Source organism: Hemicordylus capensis, chromosome 3 (assembly GCF_027244095.1).
Source record: "Hemicordylus capensis ecotype Gifberg chromosome 3, rHemCap1.1.pri, whole genome shotgun sequence".
NCBI lineage: Eukaryota > Metazoa > Chordata > Lepidosauria > Squamata > Cordylidae > Hemicordylus > Hemicordylus capensis.
The window spans coordinates 351,971,920-351,985,532 of NC_069659.1; the positions used below are offsets into that span (position 1 = coordinate 351,971,920).

The window sequence follows — 13,613 nt, forward strand, 5'->3', positions numbered from 1 at the left end:
TGTCCTCTGTGAATTGATCTAAAACCATTAAATGGATACTAAAGCCATCCAGGCTGGTGGCTGTCACCACATCCTGCGGCAGAGAATTCCACAGGTTAATTATGCACTGTATGAAAAAGTACTTCCTTTTGTTGGTCCTAAATTTCTCAGTCTTCAGTTTCATGGGACGACTCCTGGTTCTAGTGTTATGCATGAGGGAGAAAAAAAATATCTCTCTCCATTCTCCCCATACCATGTTATATACCTCAGTCATCTTTTTTCCAAACTAAAAAACCCGAGGTGTTGTAGCCTTACCTCGTAAGGAAGGTGCTCTAGGCCCCTGATAATCTTGGTTGTCCTCTTCTGCACCTTCTCCAATTCTACAAGAATGTCCTTTTTGCGGTATGGTGACCAGAACTGTACACAATACTCTGAATGTGGCCACACCATATTTTTATATAAGGGCATTATAATATTAGCCATTTTATTTTCAGTCCCCTTCCTAATGATCCCTAGCATGGAACTGACCTTTTTCACAGCTGCTGCACATTGAGTTGATGCTTTCAATAAGCTGTCCACCACAACCCCAAGATCCCTCTCCAGGCACTTATAGCTCAGGCACTAGATAGCTCATAAGCATATATGCAGTTAGGCGGTTTTGCCCCAATATACATCACTTTACACTTGCCAAGACTGAACTGCATTTGCCATTTTGTCGCCCACTCCTCCTGTTTGGAGAGATCCTTTTGGAGCTCCTCACAATCTGTTTTGGATTTCACTACCCGAAAGAGTTTGGTATCATCTGCAAATTTGGCCACCTCGCTGCTTACCCCTGCTTCTAGATCATTTATGAATAAATTAAAAAGCACCGGTCCCAGTACAGATCCCTGGAAGACCCCACTTCTCACTTCCCTCCATTGTGAAAACTCTCCATTTATACCTACTCTCTGTTTCCTGTCTTTCAACCAGTTAGCAATCCACACATGTACTTGTCCCCTTATCCCATGACTGCTAAGTTTCCTCAGGAGTCTTTGATGAGGAACTTTGTCAAAAGCTTTTTGGAAGTCCAGGTAGACTATGTCAACTGGATCACCTTGATCCACACACTTGTTGACATTCTCAGAGAACTCCAAAGTTTAGTGAGGCAAGATTTCCTTTTATAGAAGCCATTCTGGTTCTCCTTCAGGAGGGCCTTTCCTCTATATGCTTAACCTTTTTATCTTTACAAATGCTTTCCATCAATTTGTCTGGAACGGACACTAAGCTAACCAGCCTGTAATTTCCCAGATCCCCCGGATCCCATTTTGGAAATCAGTGTTACACTGGCTACTTTCCAGTCCTTTGGAAACAACAAATAGTCTTGTGACATCTTAAAGATGAAAGATTGTGATGGCAGAAGCTTTCCTGGACTAGAATACACTTTGTCTTTTGTATGAAAAATTATCTCCATTTGACGGCTGATGTATATACACACATGGGTATGGGAAGGGGGAACTGTAATCAGTGGGGCCAAACTGCTATGAAATGCAAGAGGTAAAGTCAGTGCACATTCTTCCTTCCAAAGACGTGTATATTTCTTCATACAACTTCAGGCTCTTCTTGTGTGCGTTATAGTCTCAAGGTGACTCTCAGGAACATAAAGCAGAATCCAGCTCCTATGCTGTCAAAGAAAGAGTAAAACAAAAAAGTACCCATCAATTACCCTAACTGCAAAAATATATATGGGGGGATAAAGTAGGTAAAAGGGTAAATAATTTGCCTAGGAAGCACAGCTGCATGGAGTCAGACATGGTATATGTGTGGTCTCTAGAGCAAGGATTCCCAAGTGTGGGTCCCCAGATCTTGTTGGACTACAACTCCCATGATCCACAGCCACATGATGGGAGTTGTAGTCCAACATCTGGAACAGAAGCTTGGAAATCATAGCTCTTGAGAACTAAAGATACTTCCAGTATGGTATGGCAGGAGCAGGAGACCTTCTCTGAGAGCATGATATAACAGCTGTGACCAAAAGGCTTGCTTGCTGCTTTGGAACCTAGAGTTGACACTCGATGTTGCTTCGTTTTGATTTGCAGGAATCATCATGGAAGTAAGCATGGTCAGCCATACTGTTAAAGGCACACAAGCAGTCCAGGATTTTTTAACCAGTCAGTTGGCAACCCCATCTGTAGCTTAACTGACAATTTGACGGCAGGGGTGAGGCAATTTACCTTCCACAGCTGGGTGCACAGATGATAGTTCTGTTGCATGGGCCCATGAAGATTTTGGTGTACTGCAAATATGGAGAAGTCAGCACTGGAACCCTCACGTGGATTATGGAAGTGGTTAGTTTTTTGTTTTTTACAACCTCATAAGAAATGTCTGCCTTTGATTATAGGTAATGAGACTGCCACCAAATTAAAGAACTCTTGGTCAATTCATTAATGAATTCATTATTCAGTTAAATGATTGCTCAATAAAATTGGCATAAATCATTTAAAGTGCATATGTAGTCAGAGGTGTACCTAGGTAATTTTGGAGTCTGGACCTAAAGGCCTTTGGAGGCCCCCCACTAACCTGCAAATTAAGCATCATCATGCTCTGCCAGGTGGCCACACCATTCGGGACAGACTAAAAAAGATTTGGGGGCCCCCAGGGGCTGTGGAGGCCCTGGACTTCGGTCCTGAAGTCCAGGAGTAAGAACACCTCTCTGTGTAGTGTGCCTGGGCCCCACTTTTCCAAGTGGTGAAGAATTCCAGGGAAGTAGTGCTTTGTGAATTCTAGCTTCCTTTGGAGGAGAGAAGGCAGGAGACTTGTGGCATCTTTGTGATCTTTGGTTTATTTTCAAATCTACACATTGAGTGCTGGATGGAGCTGAAACAGCAGAGCAATCCTACAAGTCATCAGCAGGTTACAGCCGATCCCAGAGAGCTAACCCTGCATCATAATGTACTCTAGCTCTCTGCCCAGAATCTCCATTCAAGACTCCCAGACTCAGGCCAAATTCAGATGTAACAGGAAACCGGGGTCCCTTTACCTCTGGTTTCCAAAGCCACATGTCTGAATTCAGGAAACCGGAGCTAAGGGCAAAAAGGGACCTCTCGTTTCTCTGCCCAAACTCTACTCTGAAACTTTAGTGAGAGTGGGATTTCACCGCCTTTAACAGCGGTGTTGTAGTGCCAGCGTTACATCCGAATGCTGACTGCAGAGAGGCAGCTCTCCTGAATGTCTGAATTCAGACAGGAGAGAAGAAGAAGGGGGCGTAGAACTGTGGGACCATTGGACCCGTGGTTCCGTGTGAATTCAGCCACTGTCTGTTTCTCCCTCTGTATCACACTGCTGCTTCTTTTCAGTTACCAACACACACAGGATGGAGTGTCACCTTAGATATCATTCACCTGTTGATTCCTATCAGGTGAATGATATCTGCTGGATTTCCCAATCATTTGCTCACCTTAAGACACATCAGCTGATCTCAAGGACATAGGAAGCTGCCATATATTTGTCAAGCTAGCTTAGCATTATCTTCACAGACTAGCAATGGCTTCTCCCAGGTTGCAGGCAGGAATCTCTCTCAGTCCTGTCTTGAAGAAGCCAGAGAGGGAACTTGGAACCTTCTGCTCTTCCCAGAGCGGCTCCATCCCCTGAGGGGAATATCTTGCAGTGCTCACACATCGTCTCCCATTCATATGCAACCAGGGCAGACCCTGCGTAGCTAAGGGGACAAGTCATGCTTGCTACCACAAGACCAGCTCTCCTCTCTAAACAGGAGAGTCTGCGTGCTGCTGTTATCTCCAGGGCTACAACATCTTGTAGCTTAACTGGTTAGACTAATCAGCATGGCAGATAACCGTACTTCAGGCTTTCCTTTCCTGGTCCCATTGCACATAGGCCACTGCTTGCTAATCATATGGTGTTCCAATTTCCTTGTACACCTATCTATGAAATTTGGAGCTGCCCCGCAAGGTACACTGAGAACAGGAACAGAAACAGGGTAATGCTTTTATTAGAACCAGTGGAAATATCCATGTAGTGAGCAAGCTTTCGAGTTCTCCAGAACTCTTCTTCAGGCCAGATTGTAAGCAAAACAAGGCAGAGAGAGGCAAAGTGGGGAAGCCCCCAAGCCTGCAACCTGAACTGGTCTTCAGACTGAAGTAGGGGGTTGCGTGCAGACTTAATTAGATTAGCCTCTGCGAGGCATGAGATGGATCTCAGTTTCTACTACGGACGGTTACTGGGACTAAAACAAAAGCAGAAATGGTTTGAAGATACCAAAACTCACTGTGACGCAGATCCATTCCCAGCAGTGAGTGAAACCTAGAGTCCCTGGCAAGGCAGAGAACAGAAGTAAACAGAAGTGTAGTAATAAAGCTGGAGATTAATATTCTACAGTACACTAGCGAAAAAATAAACAGAAGCCACATGGGTTAGTATTTCCACGTGGTTGGAGGGCAGGCAAACCCCTTTCCCCAAAAGTCTTTCTGCCCATCTTTAGATGGCAGAAGATCATCTTCCTCCAGTCTTTAGAACCTTTTTGTGGATGGTCAATGTGATATTAATATCCACAAAAATCATAGGGAGCCTTGTTGATCCATGGGGGGTATACACAATGGTATAATACCTTTCTTAGAACCAGCAGTGGCTCATCCTAACAAGCCCGGGGGGGGGGGGGGGGCGTGCAAACAAGATGCAGCTGCCTCTGCTTATGGCAACATCTCTCTCTCTCTCTCTCTCTCTCTCCTTGCTGACTGCAGGCTGGCCCTTTGTCTCATTAACGGTGGGGAGGAGCAGGATGGGGTTGAGATGCTGCCGGTAAGTGGTCACCAGAGGCAGCTGCATCTTGTTGGGCACCCCTGGCTCGTTAGGACAAGCTGCTTCTGATTAGAACCAACCCAAACAGCGATGCCATGAACAGGGGGGCAGCGTGCAGATGGGGTGGATCTGATCGTACTGGTATTTTTTTTTTCCCCGCAGGGAGCGGAGGGTGTTATTTTCCATTTTTGGACTGGGTGCTGGTTAGCCCAGAGGCAGCCCTGCCTGCTTGATTGATTAAGTGCCACCAAGTCAGTGTCGACTCTTAGTGGCCACATAGATAGATTGTCTCCAGGATGATCCTGCTTACTGCCTGCATTATTGGCTGGTCAGGGATCTTTTCTGCTTGACCAGAAAGGGCATATGAGTCTGCTCAGCATATATTTATTTCTTTTATTTATTTATTCGATTTCTATACCTCCCTTCCAAAAATGGCTCAGGGCAGTTTACACAGAGAAATAATAAATAAATAAGATGGACCCCTGTCCCCAAAGGGCTCACAATCTAAAAAGAAGCATAAGAGAGACACCAGCAGCAGTCACTGGAGGTCCTGTGCTGGGGGTGGAGAGGGCCAGTTGCTCTCCCCCTGCTCAATCAAGAGAATCGCCACGTTAAAAGGTGCCTCTTTGCCAAGTTAGCAGGGGTTGTTAAGTTGGCATATACAGCCCCAAATAATAGTTCACCAGCCACGAACTGGAACTGAAGTTTCTCTAAAGTGCAATTTGAAGAGAATTATAGGGTTCATCCCCAAAAGAACATCTGAGAACTTTACCAGGCAGTTTATCCGCATCCTAGAACTGCCATCCCATGAACAACCTTTCTGTCCTGACTGTCTTTTGGTGGACAGGTTCAAAAGCAGGGACCCACCAATTTAGGCTAGGCTCACTAGCCAGCCATTATCTGTGCTTGTCACCAATCCACTCTCTTCCCTCCGATCTTTTTCTGGCCTTTGGAGAGAAGCCCATCTTCTGCCAGTTGCACAGGGCTATGAAGATAGTAAGAAGCAGTAGGAGTCTGTTTCTCTCCTCCTGCTCAGAAAAGATTCCTGCTGTTCCCTACCTTCTCAAAAATGGCTGTGGAGATGAGACGTCCAGGGAGGAGATCTGTGTGGTGCAGCATGTTCTGCTTGCCAGAGGGCTGAGGATTTTTGACACTTGCCCAGCAGATTTGCAGGTGCCTGTTCAAAAGCATCAAGGAAGGAATCAGATTTCATATTTGCTATATCTTTCCTCCTTTCATTTCATCATTGCCTTTTCTGCAAGCCTCAGTGCATCATTACCTCTTATTCCTGAGTTAATAAAGCAGCCTCATCAACATATGTGGCACTTTACAGGTAGATCCCTGCCCCCAGCAGCATACAATCAAACATTTTCCAGCAGATAAGTGAAGGAAGGAAGCGGAACAGGTAACCATGAAATACATTTAGGATTATCATCTGGCCAGAGGAACAACAGCGCTCTGCTTACTCCTGTCCCTTTGATAGAGGCTTGATAGGTAGAAATTATCAGGTGAAGCTTTTCCTGGCATACAGGTAATAATCATGTTGACTACGGCAGAGCCAAAAGATGTTAAGGGACAGTTACAAGGGCTGAGTAAACAGTTGGCAACCCTATTGAGATTTCCTGGTGGGGGACCGTGTGAAGATGTGGAGGTGGATGTAAATAGGAACTTCCTGGGGGGAAAGGTGGGTTTTGCAGAAGGAACTGAAAATTCTCTCCTAGAGCTGAAAACTGGCCACAAACCCCCCAGGCTGGCCTGCTGTTGTACCTTGAACAGCATTTGCTGTGTAGAAATCGGGACATGAAACCATTTCACACACTGGGCTTAAACACTGATCACCGGCTCAGGGCCTGCCTATTGTCCAATAGTCTTAAAGGACACAACTACATACAGGCCAACTGCTGTCCCTCTTTTCTGCTCCCTATATTGGAGATTGTGGGGATTTATTTATTTTGCTAATCTGCCTGTACCTGCAGTAGAACTCCTGGCCTTCCTCTCCATTCTTCTTCCCAGCCCCCCTCCAAAAACCTGCTCACCCAGGTAATAAGATTTGCTAAATATGTTTGCATTGCCGTAGGCGTACACCCAGATTCACTGCAGCCCTGTTTAGACAGCAGGGACAGGTCCCCTTCATACAATGAATGAGTGTACAGTGGGCAGCCACACTCCCTGCCAGACGCATGTTCAAATGCATGTCTGTACTCACATGTGTGCAAGTATACAGGTGTGGACAGTGCTCCATGTTATTGGGAACCTGCTTGTGGCGGCGGGGGGGGGGGGCAGAATCCTGATTGCATGGAGTGCTGCCTGCACGCCAGTACAGAGGTCATTCACACAAGCAAGCGCTGGGTAGGACAAGGTGTGAGAGCTCTGTGTGTTCCCCGTTTTCAGTTGTGCGGGAGCAGAGAACTAGGTAGGAGGAGGGAGAAGTGAGTGTGTGGAATCAAGGTAGGAGCAAAAGCTGGGTAGGACAACCCTGCCCTACCTGGCATTTGACCAAGATAGAAGAAAAGTTGTCCTATCGAACTCCTGTCTCTCATATAGTCATTTCTTTCTCCTCCTGCCTAGTTGTTTGCTCCCGTACAATCAACAGCACACACAGCACACAAACCTTTTCCTACCCTGGTTTTTGGTTGTGTGAATGGCCTCATTCATTCTTGTGTGATTCAAGGTGCCGGTTTTGACCTTTAAAGCCCTTAACAGCTTAGAGCTAAGATATATAGGGATGTGCACAGATCCGGTTTGGAGGCCCTTTGTGGGCCTCTGAACCAGTTTGAATGGCAGCCGGTTCTGCCAGTTCGACGGTGGGGGGTGCAGCTTTCGGGGCGGGGGAGGATGCACTCCCCCTGCCGCATTGCCCCCGCCGGTGCTCAGGCTGCCGCCCCAGGGGATCTTTAAGGAACTGAGCGCCAGCAGGGGAAATGTGGCGGGGGGGGGCAGTGCATCCTCCCCCACCCTTAAAGCTGCACCCGCCACACGTAGGCACACCTGCTACTTTCAGGTACTTCCGGCAAACGTAGTGAAGGGAGTGGCAGGGAGGTACACTGCCACCCCGTGGGATATTTAAGGAACTGAGTGCCGGCGGGGGAAATGTGGCAGGGGGGAAGTGCATCCTCCCCCACCCTTAAAGCAGCACACACACACACACACACACCTCCGTCGAAACGGCCCGCGCCAGTTCTGTGCACATCCCTACTAAGATACCTGAAGGGCCACTTACTCCCATATAGTTCCACCCAGCCTGTGAGATCATGCAGAGAGCCCCTCCTATGCACCCCACCACCTTCTGAAGCATGATTGCCAGCACTGCATGGATGAGCCTTTTCAGTGGTGTTCCCGGCTCTCTGGAACTCCCTGCTCCTTGATTGTAGGCCTGCCCCATCCTAGCTTAATTCTAAACAAAAGAAAGAACAGCCCCACTGGATCAGGCCCAAGAATGCCCATCTAGTCCAGCATCCTGTTTCCCACAGTGGCCCACCAGATGCCTCTGAGAAGCCCACAGGCAAGAGGCGAGGGCATTCCTTCTCTCCTGCTGTTGCTCCCCTGCAACTGGGACTCAGAGGCATCCTGTCTTTGAGGCTGGAGATGGCCCACAGCACTCCAGCTAGTAGCCATTGATAGACCTCTCCTCCATGAAGTCATCGAAACCCCTCTTAAAGACATCCAGGTTGCTGGCTGTCACCACATCTCGTGGCAGAGAATTCTACAAGTGGATTATGCATTGTGTGAAAAAGTACTTCCGTTTGCTGGTCCTAAATTTCCTGGCAATCAATTTCATGGGATGACCCCTGGTTCTAGTGTTATGGGAGAGGGAGAAGAATTTCTCTCTCTCCACTTTCTCCACACCATGCATGATTTTATAGACCTCTATCATGTCTCTTCGCAGACATCTTTTTTCTAAACTGAAAAGACCATGTGTTGTAGTCTTGCCTCATAAGGAAGTTGCTCTAGGCCTACCTTTTGTTTCCTGTCCTTCAACCAGTAACCAATCTACACATGCACTTGTCCTTTTATCCCATGACTGCTAAATTTTCTCAAGAGTCTTTGATGAGGAACTGTGTCGAAAGCTTTTTGAAAGTCCAAGTTGAAGTCTTATTTGATTCCAGCAGACCTTCCCCGAACTCTTATAACTTTCTCTGTGACTGCTCTACTTAATTATTGCCTTATCCTGCATTTCTAAGATTTGTAGAGGCTGTGTTTTATTGTTGTTTTTTACGGTGTGTTTAAAAAATGAATTTTGTTATAAGCTGCCATAAATTCATTTATGAAGAATGGCAGCATATAAATATTATAAGTAAGTAAGTAAATAAATAAATCATTGTATGCACAGAGGAAGAGTCCTGTTGCCTGAACAGGGTTATTGAGATCAAATGTTCTATTAAGCTTTCTTACAGGCATTTTTCCCCCTCAAGGAAATTATATGGTCCATTTCCGAACATATACCTGCTCCAGAAAGTGCAGAATAGAGGATCTAGCAGAGGAAATCAACACAGCAGGCAGAGAAAGCCTTCAGCAAGATGTAATAGTGGAAGGGGGCACTCAGGCACGGATCCTTACTGCGAGACAAATAGCAAGGTTTGAAGGAAGCACTCTCTCTGAGTTCATCTCCGACATGTCGGCAGTGGTGCTCTTACCCCTGGACTTAGGGGCTGAAATCCAGGGCCTCCACACCCCCTGGGGGGGCCCTCAAATCCTCTTTAGACTGTCCCGAGTGGTGAGATCATTGCTGGCCTTTATGATTTTGGCAGCCAAGTATGATTGTGACCTGTGCCGGCTCCTTTAGAGACAGCATGGGGACTGGGGAAAGAAAAATGTGAGATGGGAATATTTTAAGTTGTGTGTTGAAATGTTTCTGCTCCTGCATATTTGCATAAAAATACCCCACATGTTAAAAATACTGTGTTTGTCTGTGTGTGTGTGTGTGTGTGTGTGTGTGTGTGTGTGTGTGTGTAGGGGGGTGATGCTTAATTTGCAGCAGGAGGGGGGCCTCCAGGGGAGGGGGCTCCAAAGGCCTTTAGGTCCAGGCTCCAAAATTACCTAAGTGCACCTCTGCATGTCGGAGGAGACTGCACAGCTACAGTGGCAAGTTGAAACATTGACCACCCTTTCCTAGAGTCTCCGGGACTGACTGTTTAAGGCAAAGGTCCCCAAGCTTAATCAGAGCATCTGCTTTGCATACAGAAGGTCCCAGGTTCCGTCCCTGGCAGCATCTCCAGGTAGGGCTGGGAAAGACTCCTGCCTGAAATCTTGGAAAGCCATTACCAGTCAGTGTAGACCAGGGGTAAGCAACCTTGGGCAATCCAGCTGTTGTTGAACTCCCATCATCAATAAAATTGTGGCTGTGGGGTGATGGGAGTTGTAGTTCAACAATAATTGGAGTGCCAAAGTGTTCCCTGTAACCAGGGTTCTCAGATGTTGACTACAACTCCTATCATCCTGAGTTGATAGGAATGGCTTTTGACTGGGGATGATGGGAGCTGTAATCCACAATATCTGGCAATCCAAGTTACAGGAAACACCGACGCCAAAGGCTGCCTACCCTGGTGTAGACCATGGTGAGCTTGAAGGACCAATGGTTTGACTCAGGAGAAGGCAGTTTCCTATGTGCCTACCTTGGGTCCCCAGATTCTGGACCACAATTCACATCATCCCTAGTGGCTGGGGATGATGGGAGTTGTAGTCCAACAACATTTTAGGGACCCAAGATCGGGAACCTCTAGTTTAAGGCAGCCATCGGATGCATACTTACTTGGGATTTTTCTTTTCTTTTTGAAATAACATTTTCAGGAATTTGGATGAGGTCTGCGGGCAAGGCCCTCTTGGGCAGGAGGAAAAGCCCAGTGCAAAATTTCACCTAAGAGGTAAAGCTAAAAAGAAAGTCAGCCCAAGGGGAGAGAACCTGGAATTTCTGTTTGCCTTTCTGGTACTGGCCCCAAAATGGGGGAGGGGGAGGAAGAAGAAGAGGAAGAAGAAGAGGAGGAGGAGGAGGAAGAAGGAGGAGGAGGAGGAGGAGGAAGAGAAGAAGGAGAAGCAGGAGGAGGAGGTGGTGGTGCTTGTTCTGGTCAGCTGGCAAAGCTCTTCCAAGCAGAGGCACTCTTACCCCTGGACTTCTGGGCTGAAGTCCAGGGCCTCCACACTCCCTAGTCTCCCCCGGGTGGTGTGGTCATATTAAAAATGAGTTTAAAATACTGTGTGGGTGAGTGGGGGGCTCCAAAAGCCTTTAGGTCCAGGGGAATCTTGCCACCCTGCTGGCATCTCAGTATTCCCTCACCTGAGGCAATAGCCTCCCCTCGCCTCATGGACGGAGCGCCCCGATACTTGCTGAGGGTATGCACCAGTTCAGGGGCTGACTCTAGGGCATTCAGGGTCTGGGCAGCTGAAAGAGAATGAGGCTATTCTCACGAGGGGCGGGGGACTGGGCTGAAGAAGCCGAGCCTGGTTTTTCCCCATCATGAGAACCAGCGGGCAAGCCCGGTGGTTCCTTGGCGGCTAGCCTGCCAAAGTAGCCCTCCCCTTAGCCCAGGTTAGCAGAGCACGCACTCTGCTAACTTCGGCTTCCTGGTCGTGTGTCACCACGGTGCAGCTCTGCGCCATGGCAACACATGAGGAGACCCCCAGGATGAGGAGATCCCCAGGTTCGGAGGTCTCTCCAGGATGCCCTGCATGCTCGCGCGGGCATCCTGGACCCCTGCTAACTGGGCAAAGAGGCACCTTTTACCGTGGTGATTCTCTTTATTTAGCAGGGGGAGAGCAACTGGCCCTATCCACCCCCAGCACAGTACCTCCAGTGACTGTTGCTGGTGTGTGTCTTATGTTTCTTTTTAGAATGTGAGCCCTTTGGGGACAGGGAGCCATCTTATTTGTTTGTTATCTCTCTTTGTAAACCGCCCTGAGCCATTTTTGGAAGGGCGGTATAGAAATCGAATTATTATTATTATTATTATTATTATTATTATTATTATTATTATTCCGGGGGCTGCACAGCCCCTGATCCCTGCTGCCCCTGTCGGCTCCATGACGGAGCTGGCAGTCATGTGGGCGGACGATCCAGCCGCCCAGCTACGAGCAGCCGCTCGTCTGCAGAGAAAGCAGGCTAAGTCTGCTCTCCCCGCAGAAGCCCCTCAGGGCGCTTCACACCGATCGTGTGAAGCGCCTCAATGACAGGAGATGGAATGATCCCATAGGGCTGAGTTGGAGTGTTACCGCGTATCCCGGCCCATTCCCCCTGAGGCAGTTGGCTCTCCTCTCACATGACTTGTGGGGCTGAAGTCTTTCCCCGTTTCTACACTGGAAGCTGTATGCCCTCCCTATGCCATTTTAATGTAACTATAGGTACATTTTGACACACACACACACCCCCGGGGGGAAATCATCTATGGGGGGGGATATTTTGGTGGGTGGCAACTCTGGGTCTCCCCCCCCAACCCCTCTGCCTGCGACATTTAGTATAACACATGTTCATGCAGTGCATTTCTTCATCTCTGTCTCACATCATCGGCTATTGATGGTGGGGGAGACGTGATGAAATAAATCCACTCATTGTGTTATGTTGGACATTACCAAATAGAAAGGAGGAGAGAAAGTCATGGGGCATTAGCAGCGGCTCTGCGGCTCTTGTAATATCTTGTTTGATACCTAGCCTTGTCTAGAATACCATTAATAAGGCTGTAAACGTTGTAGCTTGAGCTAATGATTGTTTTACCCAGGTTACTCCCAGTAGCTGACATCCTGACTAAATATACTCAAGGCAGCCCCACTGAAATTAAAAGGGTGGTAGGCATGCCTAACTTGTCCCTTTAATATCAATGCAACTTCACTGAGTATATTTAGTCAGGATGTCAGCCACTGAGATCAGTGAGACTAGGAAGCAGGCGTAGCATGACAGTCAATGGATATACAAATGGATGGTGCCACTTTGCATAAGGCAGAGATTCTCGGACTTGGGTCTCCAAATATTGGACTAAAACTCCCATCATCCCCGGCTACAATGGCCAAAGGGTGATGGGAGTCATACGCCAGCAACATCTGGGGACTCATGTCTGAGAACCTCTGCCCTAATTGTTTTCATTGGTGGAATAATCAACTGACTGTAAACTGAATAAAAAAGCTAATTTAGAAAGTAGGTTCAATGTAAATTCAGCTCTCACCAACTTGGTATGCTGCACTAACATGTGCATACATTTGTTGTTTGTTTTTCTGTTTATTTTTTTGTAGATATCCAGTATTTTAACAAATATCAATACTAAGTTATAGAAAAATATCTTAGGCAATCCTGCATCCCCATAAGTGTTTAGATATTCAGGACATAGGAAGCTGCCTTATACTGAGTCAGACCTTTGGTCCGTCTTGCTCAGTATTGTCTACACTGACTGGCAGCAGCTCTCCAAGGTTTCAGGCAGAGTCTCTCCCGGCCCTGCCTGGGAGTTATTCGCACATGGCTTCATGCTGAGGGGGTAAATGTTGAGTGAAGCTACTTCAAATCACACTCGTGGCACTGAGGGAAGCAGCCCCTCCCCTCTGCTCTCGGGTTTTGATTGATGCAAGTTCACATGGCATGCCTCCATGTTTTCCTTCTGGCCAATGGGTGGGGGAAGAGCTTTCTAAAGAGCTATGTCTGCATTTCTAAAGAGAGCATCCTTCTTATGCTAATGATTCTATGTCAGTGCCTCTCCCTATTTGCTCCGGTGTTTTCAGAAAAAGTCGCTTAAAACCAGCATTTTTAGAACCCGGAAATACACTGAGATAAGCTAGAATTCGCAAAACTAAGCCTGATTTGTGTGTGGGATGGGTCCAAGGAACTCAAAGGGACTTCAGGGTAAGTTTGGCTGGTGTGTGAACGCACA

General features: G+C 47.4%; 1 long non-coding RNA gene across 1 annotated transcript; it reads right to left on the reverse strand.

Moving 5' to 3' along the window:
- Positions 1–286: 286 nt before the first annotated feature.
- LOC128351383 (uncharacterized) lies at positions 287–9,694 on the reverse strand. The gene is made up of 4 exons (XR_008319745.1): positions 9,214–9,694; positions 5,830–5,947; positions 4,241–4,284; positions 287–1,634 (listed from the first exon to the last, which is right to left on the reverse strand). It is a non-coding gene; the product is annotated as an uncharacterized LOC128351383 (long non-coding RNA).
- Positions 9,695–13,613: the final 3,919 nt, after the last annotated feature.